The sequence below is a fragment of the Diabrotica undecimpunctata genome, chromosome 1 (genome assembly GCF_040954645.1).
Source record: "Diabrotica undecimpunctata isolate CICGRU chromosome 1, icDiaUnde3, whole genome shotgun sequence".
NCBI lineage: Eukaryota > Metazoa > Arthropoda > Insecta > Coleoptera > Chrysomelidae > Diabrotica > Diabrotica undecimpunctata.
Window position 1 is genome coordinate 106,112,354 of NC_092803.1, and position 13,207 is coordinate 106,125,560.

Consider the following 13,207-nt stretch of genomic DNA (forward strand, 5'->3'; position numbering starts at 1 on the left):
TAAAATAATAACAAAAGCACACAAATGAAGAAACAAATTAACATAAATAAAAAATTTTATTCAACGTAAATAAAAAAGGTTAAATTTTATCACCACAAAATATAAAAAAAATGGATTGAAAAGAAGGCGGATATTCAATTAAGATATGTATAAAAGCTCAGGTGAAAGGAGAAAGTATTTACTAAAGAAAATTTTTACTGGAAACCGGAAAATGTTTAAGTATAGTTAGAGACGACAGATCAAAGCGAATTTTATAAAGATTTTGTAGCTGGAGGGAAATTAGGAAAACAGAAAGAAATTAAATTGAGTTGGGGACAATCTCGAATTAATGAAAACACAATAATAAAATAATGTAACTTTATTTTTAATAAAACTAAAGCTCTTAGTATAATAATTAGATGTGATTAAATGGATAATATAATATAAAAAAACAATTATTTTTTGTCAAATTGTATAGGTGGTAGCATAAAATATTTTCTTTGGTGATTAAATATAGGTATCTAGAAAATGAATTATTATTTTAAAGATTTCATTACCTATAAAAATATTACCCCTTTTTATATTATCTAGGAGGATCTGCTTATTCTCTGTTATTTATATAATAGGCTATCAATAGAACGATGTTTTACTAATATATGATAATTGAACGTAAGTTCGACGCGTTTTGTTTTGAATAGATGTTTATGTATACAGTTGATTCCATGGTTCTCTACCCGTGCGCCATCATTTAAAGCATACGAAATAGGTCGGAATTCTTATTATGTCTATGAAATTTACTCCACGCAACAGGAAGTGACAGAAAGTAGCTACTGCTCCGATCACAGATTAAATTATAAAATATGACGTTATGCTTTAAAATTTTGGAGTAGAATTACAGCTACATTTAAAGTAGCTTAATAAATTATTTTAATATCGTTAGTGATTAATAAATAAATAATGATGCGAATTAAACAAACAATGATCTATTACGAAATAATTAATAATAATTAAAAGAATATCAACTATATTTCCTTCAATAGCCCTGGCGAGATAAATAAACTTTAACTCATAGCTGCAAATAATCATCATAAATGGTTGCAATAAACAATAAAAACAATGTATAGGTTAAGGTAAAACTAGGTGAGGACTTACCTCTAATTAAGGTTACCATCGTTTACAATATTTTACGAAACAACAAACAAAACAAATTTAATTAGTGCGCATTGGGCCACTTTCGAGTTGCGTCTGTTCCATCTGATCGACGATCACGCTCTCGCGATATCTATTTTATTGGTGCTATAGGAATCGTAGGTATAAAGAGCGGACAAATGTTTCGATTAATTCACACAACTATATTTGAATTTAAACAATTAAAAAATATATATAATTAAATATACAATAATATTTACAGTATGTTGATGTAATAGGCAACAGTAAAATTATTTAAAGAATGAAACATTATTTAGCTCAAATAATATTGTTGTAAGATTTTAAACGTATGTTTTTCGTTTCTCATTTTTTAATTTCATCACCTTCAGAATCTGAACTGTTAGCTCCAATGTTATTTATTACAGGTTCTATATTAATAGTACACATATTATCTTCTATAATAAACCAGTGTTCAATTAATTTGTTAGTATGTTCTACACACTTTGCCCAAGCAGCAGTCACAAGTAAACTAACCAGAAACGTCACAAATTGTACTTAAAATTCGGAAATGTCCCCAAGCGTCTTTTTTGTACCTATTTCTTTTCAATATACTGAGTCTAGAGCGTTCATAAAAATAACATGTGTCTTTACTTAATAACAGGCATAAGGTGGTTTGTCTTTGTTTCATGCCTAAAAGACAATCATTCTAGATAAAAAGTATGTGTTTTATCTCGCCAGGTATTAACGACGCACGGGTAAAGAACAATGGACCCAACTGTAAGTAGAGTGTAAGCACCAAGATATATTAGCACCGAGAGATTTTACGATAAATTTGAATGAAACTGGTCTGATCATCGGCTGTGAATGAAAATGGAGAGTCATTACATTACTACAGTTTGTTATGGAAAATATTTTAGACATACTAAATGTAGGAAACCAACCAATTTTTCTTTCCCATCGAAAGAAGATAATTGATATAACAGTGGCCACCAATTGATATCGTGGTGGCTAATCTGTTAAAAATAACATGTGTCAGAAGAGGTTTTTTATCCAAGAGGTCGACAAATATGTTTTAGAGTAACAGGTAATAAGCTCATCAATAAAAATTATGGCAACTCTCATAAAATAGTTTAGAAATCATATCAAGTTAAATAATATAGTTAATAATAATAATAGTCTAGAAATCATATCAAGTTAAATAATATTCCAGATCTGGAATATTATTTAGCCAGGGATAAAAAGACGGAAAGACATACACTTGACCTAGACATTACTGCCATAACAACCCTGGTACAATAACAACGTTACAAATCAAAGGACAAAAATTAGATAAAAATTAGATAGGTGAGAGGTTATCGCAAAGCTTTGACGGAATATAATAAGGAACTAAAAAGGGCATAAAGATAATCGTGAGGAGGACATAGCTAGGAGCTAAAACAGATATATCAAGGCTTCATAAAGTTTTGTCCAAAGACCCTCAGATAAGTATACCCTTACTCCAAAGGAACTCAGGTAAATTCACTCAGAATGATGAAGAGACTCTGAAGAACTTTTCAGGGTGTACTTTTTTGGGTCTGAAACAAACTGATACTACTAGATACATGGTAGCACACAGGACTGTAGAGCATAAGTTCATGGTTCTAGGGAAAACAAGGTGATATATCAAGGCAAAATCAAAAAGGTAATAAACTTATTTGAGTCGTATAAATCAGCTCTGGGCAAATTTTACGAAATACTTCTACAGAAGGAAAATAACCTTCAGTAAAAAAGTGATGTATGATACTATGAGCTGGGTATATATCAAAATATGGAGGCCCATAGGGATAGGTTTTATATGCAACCCATATTGGAAGCAGTCTTACGAGTCGATGGGAGATTAATCAACGAATGTTACGTTCAAGAGGCATCAGATATGGACGATTTATACCTCCGCTGTTATTTAATATCTACTCCAATATTATTTTCAAGTAGGCTTAGCAATATAAATATTTTGAAAGTGAAAGTCAGTGATGAACTGATTAATAATCTTAGATACGCTAACGACACTGTTATCTCATGCGATAGTCTCCAGGGAATTCAAGAGCTTTTGCGTTGCGTAAACACGACAGGAAGAGAAACGGGTCTAATTATGAATGTGTCTTACACAAAATTTATGATTTCAGTCGCCAACCTCACGACAATGTTTCCATGCAAATATATCAAAAAAACATTAAGAGGTCTTTTCTACTTTAAATATTTGGAATGCTACATTACAGAGAAACTAGACCTAAGTTAAGATATCAAGTGCAGAATTAAAGCAACTTGCACACCGTATCGAAAAATGAAATCATCCTTCCAAACTCAAAATTATATTAAAGAAAAATCAAATGCTATATTTGGTCAGTGTTGTTACTGAGACCTGAATTCTAAAGGCTGATACAATCAATCCCTAGAAGCGTTTAAGATGTGATTGCATATATAAATGTCTCGAATACTCTGAACAGTGATGCTTTGGATGGTGCGATGATCAACGAAGCTTTGTTAAATGGAGCAAAGGCCTCTCGTGAGTTACTAAAAATTATTATAAGAAAGATTTCATAGCTAAGGCATGTTCGACGAGACCGGTACAGAATCTTTTAATTTATCGTGAAAGGTAAAATCAAGTATTTAGAAGAAATATGTCATGGCTCAAAATTAGCGATTGGAAAGAAATACGCAGTGCCCAACAACTGTTTTGATTCGCTGAAAATCGTGAATAACTTATTAACGTAATTGCCAACGTTAGGGTGACCTAATATGGCACCGAACGAAAAAGATAGCAGCCGGGTGATTTTATTTTTCTTTTTGTTAAGAATACGATTTTATTTTGAATAAAATGTTTTATTTCAGTTACGTTTCTAATTATATTACGAAATGTAGATTTTAAGCGTATTCTGGACATAATATAGAACCAATCTGTAATTTCTGCAAGAGCTTCACATAAAAACAGGCTATTAAAAGAAGTAAACTGAGCATACCTAATTTACGTCGGCCAAATAACTAAACGAACGGAAACCATGGAACTTTTGATAGTAGAAGGAAATGTAAAAGACCGAAAACCAAGAGGAAGATCTATAACACGACGGGCATACCAAATGAAAACTATAGTAGGTAAATCAATGAAGTCAGCGAGCTAATAATATTTAGAGTGACACCAAGCCCTGACAAGGGTACAAGGAGTGAGGAGGAGGGAGATATAAGTATGTTAGTTTATGAGTACAACAATAAGAGATAAAACCAAAAACCTTTGTAACGATGGGACCAACTAAAAACAAACCGTAAACAATTGTAACAATAGCACTGAAAGTTTATTATTGCGAGTTAGAAATCTCTTGTTATATTTACGATTGTCGCAAAATTGATTAAAACAATAACGCGAAGTTATTTTACCGACTTTTCGGTACTTTTCGAAACATAATTGTTAGTTTTGGGTAAAAATGGTCACTTGGATGTAACATAATGTTTCGGTAGGAGGAGGGGGTACAAAAAACGTTACTGTACGTTACATGGGAGAGTGGGTCAAAAATCTTTTAAAATTTGCGTTACGTAATTCTTGAACGACCCCTAAAATCAGCTAGACACATTACTAGGATGTCAGATAATGAGTACAATAATGCAGTGGAAAGAGGTGACGCTGGCATTGGAAGAGAGGGAGTGTCCTAACTATCTAATGAATGTGATGACGGATTATCTTTCTGAGAGAAAGATCATGATTGAGAAGGGCACGCTCGTTGACGTAACGACTGGAGTCCTACAAGGATCGGTCTTGGGTCCGACGCTATGGAACCTGGCATATAACGGAGACATGAACTGCGAATATGGAGAAGGTATACCCCCTTCGCTTTTGCAGATGATTTCGTTGAAATTTCCATCCTCAGAGAAAAAAAACTAATAATTATTACAAGAATAGATTCACATTCTCAAACTCAGAGAGCAGAAGGTATAATTGAGGAAGGAATATGAATTGATAACGTGGAAGATCTTAAGATTATAAGGGTCATAACATGGAGGGAAGTTACTAGGAATTGACGGAAGTGGCGACTTCTCTGCGGACAGGCCAATATTCACAATGGATTATCCAACCAATTAAGATGATAATGGTGATATTTCAGCCACTGTTTACATTTTCCGGACTCATATGTCGAATCGAAAGTTGTATCAATTTGTATATATCTCTGATTACATTTAATGTACTTATTGGCGTTTAGATTTTACCTCAGGTTTTTTGGATGATTATGGTTATCAGAAAATGTAATATTGTGTGGATACTATTCTGTTTTATTCGGGCTTTTATCAAGTATCTTTTTAAAAATAAACCACAATTTCAAAATAAAAATATTTATTTTATGACATATAGAAACAAAATGAAGTATGTGTGAATATTTAATAAAAGAACTTGATTTTAGATATTTTATTTTTAAAAATAAGTAAAGTAAATGTTTTCATAAGGAAAGTTGTAAACGTGGCAAAATTAAAACAATTAGATACACGGTAATAAAATGAGATACGGATATAAACAAGATCAAAGAGGGAGAAAGGCAACAATTGACGAAAAACGGAATTAGGTGGCCTCAAATTATTTTGGAATTGATATCAATTGGAAAGAAATGTTGAAGAAACAAAAAGTAAATTTATGTTAATAAAAAAAACTAGAAGAAAGTATTTCTTTGCGATAGGAAAAAAATAGAAGCTGAGAGCACAAAAAAAGGCAGTATTTCTAGAAACCTTCGAAAAAATGATGTAATGATGATAGCTTACCAATATTAGCGTTTATGATAAATAAAGAATATAATTACAATCGTTTTACGGTACTCATTATGGTAATTTTTGCCAATAATGAACAATCGTACCTCGGGTTAACGTAGAGTTGTTAACGAATTATTATTGATTAATTTGTATTTATAAAAGTGATGTAAGTTGTAATTGCCCTGTATGAAGACGTATGCTGTTTAATAATCGTAAACAACTTCATATTAGTTTTGTAATTGAAACTATAAAATAAAAATATTAAGGAGAATTAAACGCATCTAGGAGGTCATCTATTCAATTGTGTAGTTTCAGTACAGCAAAATAATATTTAAAATGATATAGTGGACTACGAATATACCGGAAAAAAATAGGTTAAAGATTTTTTTTATTATTCAAAGTGCCTTTATAGTAAAAGGACGTTATCTATATACTAGGAAAGTCTTTGTTATAAATAACCACCTGGCTCCAAGAATATCTACCAAATAACATAAATAATAATAAAACTTTTTTCTTATATAAATATATTTATTTGAATCCAAATGTAGGTATATATTTTAAGACATCGGTCTAAAAATAAATTTAGAGTTTTTTGGCTCTTTTGGCTTATAACCTTTTTCCTTTATAATAATTAGTGATATTAATATTATTATCGTCTTCTTTACTGCTGAATACTTCCATCATAAAGCTATCAAGAAAATTTTTCAAAATATCCAAATAATATAGTTTTATACTAATTTATAGGAGAAGAGTCAATTCTCACAATCTTAAGTAATTTTTTATTGTTGATGAATTTTTAGGCTACCGATTTCGAGGCTTACAATATATGAGGAGCAACTGAGTAAAACGTATTCAATTCAAAATATTATTATTTTGATTTATCGACAACAAACTAATTGAATTAATTCTAGTTAAAAGTAAATATTTCATTGACTATAGAATTTAATTAATAATATTGTTTTTTACAGAAAGTTGGAGTTTTGTGTTCAATTTAGGAGTTTATAATTTTTAAAGTTTTCTTTTTGTTGGATTTATCTCAGTTTGCTTAAACATTGTATGGATTTAAAGCATTTTGCTACATATAAATGGAAATATTTCGTTTTGTTTAACCATTACTTGTTGTTTAATGATAAATAATAAATACTATTATTTATTTATAAAAGAAAGATTCTCAAATGTGTAGGCCTGTATCATCTTCTAGACAATCACATTCCCTTTCCATTTCATCAACTTCATTAGCGGTGTCATCTTCTCCGTTTTCTAGAATGTCCTTATATCATTCAAGGCCTTCTTCTTCTTCCCACGTATTTCTTAACTCTTGTATCAGTACATGTGTTAACGATTTTTTTTCTTTTCTTCTAGTGGTCTTCCTAATCTCGCGGTTTCTAGTGTCAATGTCTTTTTTACCTTTCTTAAGCAACGTTTTACGAACTTCAGGGTTACTTTCGAACCTAAAGTGTTCAAAGCACGTAATGTTTATTTGTGAAGGATGATTTTTTTTAATATAATTCTTTTAACGTCTGATATTCCATGAATTTTTTTTAATATAATTGCAATTGCTTAAATTTATACAGAATCCAATCAGATGGAAGACTTTTTACAGCGTATTTTTTTTTATATTATTCTTTTTTCTTTAAAGAAGCACATTTTCATAAAGTTTTTTTAACGTGTCCAAATACTCTGTCAGCTGGTAAAAAGCTGTGACTTTTAAGAGAATGTAAGATGAATTTCAGTTAAGTTTTCAGGCGATGTTTTCTTCAGCCAATAGTAGTTTGAATCTAGACCCCTCACAGGGCATGTGAGGGGTCTAGATTCAAAACCGAACATTTCCACTTTATGTCATTTTAAGTAAACTAAAAAAAAAACAATCTACAACTCTACTTTTTAATATATTTTAGATTTTTTTCTTCTGTCAATTTTTAAAAACAATTAAAATGATCCTGTTATAAATTTTAAAATATGGGATAAGGCGTAAACCAGAGAAAAGGGAATAAAAATTGGAAATGTCAATTTGTGCATCCTTCTTCTTCTTAACATGCCATACACCAAAGTGCGTAGGCGACTATCTCATTACTAGAATTCTGTTCTTGGCGGCGTGACACAGCTCGCCTGTATTGTGTATTCCTGTCCATTCTTTAATATTTCTTAACCAGGATAATTGTTTGCGGCCGGCTCCACTCCTACCTTCGATCTTCCCTTGTAGGATTACCTGTGGTATTTCATATTTTGCCCTCTCAATATGTGCCCAAGGTAACCAATCTTGCGTTTTTTAATTAATTTAAAGAGTTCTCTTTCCACGCCGGCTCTCTTAATGACGTCATCGTTTCGAACTCAATCCACCCAAGGTATGCGCATCATTCTTCTTAATGACCACATTTCAAATGCTTCAAGTTTGTTGATAGATGTTTTTTTCAAAGTCCACGTTTCCATGCCATAAAGCAAGATGGACCATATGTAGCACTTGACCATTCTGTAGCGTATTTCGAAATGTAGGTTTTCATTACATAGGAGCGGTCTGAATTTCACAAAAGCTTGTCTTGCCATTTGTGGCCATCTCTTGTTGTGGATCCGATTGGTCATTGATTGTGGTGCCAAGGTATTTAAAAGTTTTCACGCGTTTTATGCGATCGTCACCTATGCATATTATCGGGTTTTCTGGAGGGTTTCTGCTAATGACCATATATTTCGTTTTCAAAATGTTGATTTTGAGGCCATATTTTTTACCTATGCTATTCACCCTATCAAGTAATATCTGCTGATCTTCCAATTTATCAGTTATTATCACTGTGTCGTCCGCATAGCGTAGGTTGCTAATTGGTATGCCGTTCACCTTAATGCCTAATTCCGTGTCTTCTAATGCTTCCGCAAATATATTTTTAACATATAAATTAAAAGCATCGAAGAGAGTATGCAGCCTTGGCGGACACCTTTCCGGATTTCAAATTCATCCGTATATTGGTCTTGATCAATCCTCACCTTTGCCATTTGGTTTCAGTATAGATTCTGAATAATTCTGATCTCCTTCTGGTCAATGTTGGCCCTATGTAGTAGTTCCATCATGATATCATGTTTAACATTGTCAAATGCCTTCTCGTAGTTGATGAAAGTGAGGTAGACATCTTTTCGTTGATCTAAACAGTTTTGTATTAAACTGTTCAAACATAAAATTGCCTCTCCTGTTCCTAGTCTTCCCTTAAAACCGAATTGTGTTGATCCGCTAAGTTCTTCTAGTATCTTGTACATTCTTGAGTGTAATATTCTAAGAAAGAGTTTCAGCAAGTGACTCATTAAACTGATTAAGCGGTGTTCATTGCATTTTGTGGCATTAGCTGTTTTTGGGATCATCACAAAGGATGACTGCAGCCATTCTCGCGGAATGTAACCAGTATCATAAATTCTATTGAACAGCTTTACCAAGATTTCGATATTCTCCTCGTCTAGTAGTTTTATTGCTTCTATATTTTTTGCATCCAAACTGCTCAATTTTATGTCTCTAAATATCTATATGTGATTGGAAACAGTATATGTGTAATAAAATAAAAGAAAATACTCATTAAGAGGAAAGGATTTATTTTATAATAATATATTACACACGAAAACTAGAATAAGTAATCCGTATTTTCACAGATTGGATCATTAAAATCCTGCGTATGCCGCTCATTCTCGTTTAAAGCTTTGGCATAGAATTCTAGCTCCTGCATTTGCTTCCAGTTTGTACCGAAATGTTAGTTTAGTAGCTCGTTTACATCTTTAAGTTTTGCTTCTTTGTCCTTTACACCTTAAGGTAAAACTGCAGGATATATACCAGTGCCAATGCTTTACCTTTCTTGGTTACTAATAATGTAGTTCCAGTGTCAAATTTATAGAACTCTCCTTGAACAAGAATTATGTCTTCGCAAACTCTTCTCTCGTAATATTGTAATTCTTGACGATTTGCTGATTTGGAAATGCCAACTTAGGAGCCCTTTCAATATCTCAATTTTTTTCTGTTTTCCAATCCATTACTTCAAATTCTGGATGTTTAATTACGGTTGTATATTTAGAAAATATATCAAAATATTCTTGGGGTGAATTATTGTCGTTTTTCTTCGTACCGCTTTTTCAATAATGCCAAAAACTCGATCAGTAGGTAAAAAGCTGTGTCCTGTAACTGGATAGACGAGTTGAATTTTATTAATATTAACAGGAGCATCATCAGCAAGCCATGTTTGACACATAAATACATGGTGTCGAATTTCCGTTTTTTCGAATTTCGAATTTGGTGAATGCGTCACATATCAGATGGACTGTATTTATTTCAGAAACGTCTCGTTTTGAATCTCAATCGTTGAAGGTCAAGTCCACTGTTGCATCTGAACCAATTTTTTCACACCAAATTACTACTAGGAACTGTCCACTTTTGCTATTTATCAAATTGTTAATATATAGATCTTTAATCACTTATTACAGGGTTTTGTTTAACTAAATTTAAATAAAAAGTGAAAATATCCGGTTTTGCATCTAGACCCCTCATGTATAACATGAGCATTTTCATTTTGCCCTCCACATCCTTTACAAAATAAACGAACTTTTTGTTTATTTTCAAGATTTAATGAATCCAGATAACAAAGTAAAGCAGACGATACTTCCATCGACCCTCGTCTAGCCATATCTTCTGTCCATGTGTAGAATACGTGAGATTTAGCGTGCAAGTCGATACAGCATAAAACTTAAAAACTCATTTGTTGAGCATAAAAAGCATCATTGATAGGTGTTCGTGGAAGGGGCTGCACTTGCTGCATATCAAAGCAAAAGGTGATTGAATCCGGTGGCACTTCTCTTGCTACCTCATAAAAAGACTCGCTTCTTTTATTATGAATTCTATACTGTAACATCAAGTCGCTTTTTTACTTGTCATCCTTTGCTATTTTAATTATTGCTTTAATAGGGTACACAGAGAACAATAATCATATGCAGGGGAATAAGATTCGATATCGAATTTTGTTCTAAAAATATTGGCAAACATCGTCAAACTGTTGATATGTTTATTATCTGCACATTGTGAGTTATATAGTTTATGTAATTTTGGTTGGTTTGGATATGATGTTGAGGTTGGCAGATTAATACATCATCTTTGATTTTGATCTGTTATAGTGACTTTCGCAGCTTTTTAGGTTTCCAATAAACTTAATAATATTTTTTTATCTTTACTGTTTTATGAGAAACCTTATCTCCCCCACTTCATTCTTGTAGTGCAACTGTATTGTGTTTCTTTTTACAAACTGTATTTACTCTTCGCTTACTTATTCCTAGAGCTGGTAACAAGAATTTTAGACAAACTATTGTGGGTCTGTTACCCTTTATAATTGTGACATGATAAAGAGTATTAAATGAGCGAGAGCAAGGGTTTGGCTTGATACCTCGTTTTCTTTCTACGGGACCAACAGTTATCATATGAGATTGTTTTGTATCTTGCTCTGATTTATCAGTCGTAGTGTAAAAAGATTGCCATAATCCTCTTCTAAAGTAGATAATTTAATATTAGTGCATCTAAAGCTGTTATTTCAATAAGAGCATGGCCTTTCAAACTTCTTTAGTAAAGGATCTTTATCTTCATACCTACAAAGATTTTAAATCACCATTTACAACCGTTGGAGATAATAAATGTTAATGTGTTTTTACCTTTTACTTTAGCCGATCTATTACACACTTTAGCCATTCTCTTTCGACTTTCCTCGTTATCATCTTTTACACAAGTACAGTATAACGTCTTCCATTTTAGTAAATAAACATGCAGTGTCTGATGCAACTGTACAAACTAACAACTTCATCTAAACTAAGTAAGCAAAATACATTGTTACGTATAACAAATTAAAGAAAACTGTGACTGCCATCTTTTGGTAATTTGTGCAAACTGAACAAAACTTTCACAGAAATATATTTTCAAGCATTTATTGGAGTTTGGTTAAATATAATGGATTTATGGCAGTTTGCTTGGTCTTAAAATGGGATTGAATGCATTTTTGTTTGGTTTTGAATTATTCATATAGCAATATATATTCGATTTAAAGCATATTGCCTGAAATGAATAGTTCACAATTTAGATTGAACTAAACCAAGTACTTTGTCGTATTTACTTGATAAATGTCTAAAACTTTTATTTAAACTTATTGCTTTTTGCTCAGTTGCTTCTCATATGTCCCATCATCAGGCTACAATACATAGATCTTTGTTCTTAATTTATGTATTCAATGTATGTAATGTCCTTATATTTAAATAAGTAAAATTTTTTACTCCAATAACTACATTTGACAAAGATAACAACTACTAACTAAATTCTTAAGTGGAGATAAAAACTCCCTATTACCTAGATATGGCTGGGTCACATACAACATAGATATAAATGTTACATATTTCTATATTTCAGTAAATGGCACCCTTGAGGATATTGGGGAGCTGCAGAATTATGCATAATAGAAGAGCCTTCTTGTGTCTGATATCTTATAGTTTTTGTTAGAACAAAGACCTATGTATTGTGGCTTGATGATGTGGCATATATTGTAAGGCTCGAAACCGGTAACTGGTATTCAACGACAATAAAAAAACTACTTAAGATTTTGAGGATTGACTCATCTCCTATACATTAGTATTATGGACTCACATTGGAAACCTTTTCATCATTTGAAATATCGAACCAATATCACACCGATATCAAACAACAACCAGACTAAGAAGGTTAATCTTTTTTTCTGTTTATTAAAAATATGTTGAATCGAATTGCCAAAATCTTAACAAAACAAAACGTCAGTTCCATACTAACGAAGATGGTACAACAAGATAATCGCAATCTATTTTATTGTGATTCAGTGTACATTGAAACAACAAATTGTGGCGTGAATGATCTTTGACACAAGACAAGGGGTCACCTTGGGCTCTACTACAAACAAAAAAAATTGCAACACACACCATCACACAAGACAACCATTAAAGTTAATGTTTAGAAAGGCTATTAAAATTTAAAAGAAACTAATTGACTTTAATTGTAACGAAGAGGGTTTGCATCTTAACAGTATGAGGGTCTCAGCGTTACAAAATAAAAAACCTCTCCAGAGATACACCGACAATTCCGTTATCGATTCAGACCAACCGAAAAAGATGCCGTGCTTCAAGACACTTAATTGCTGAACGGATCGCAGATACGATACGCTGCTAGAATAATAAATTATTACTAGAGGAAAACAATTGTACACCGATTTAAAAGTTCTTGAGTCAGAAATCCTTTATTTCAGAAATCGCCTGATTTTGAAAGATAGACTGATTTATGATATTTCTCCTT

At 32.1% G+C, this 13,207-nt stretch overlaps 1 protein-coding gene across 1 annotated transcript in view; it reads left to right on the forward strand.

The window, feature by feature from the left end:
- Nucleotides 1–13,207, forward strand: part of LOC140451924 (uncharacterized) — an 804,624-nt gene that overhangs the window by 450,301 nt on the left and 341,116 nt on the right. The gene's annotated exons all lie outside the window — the stretch shown is intronic.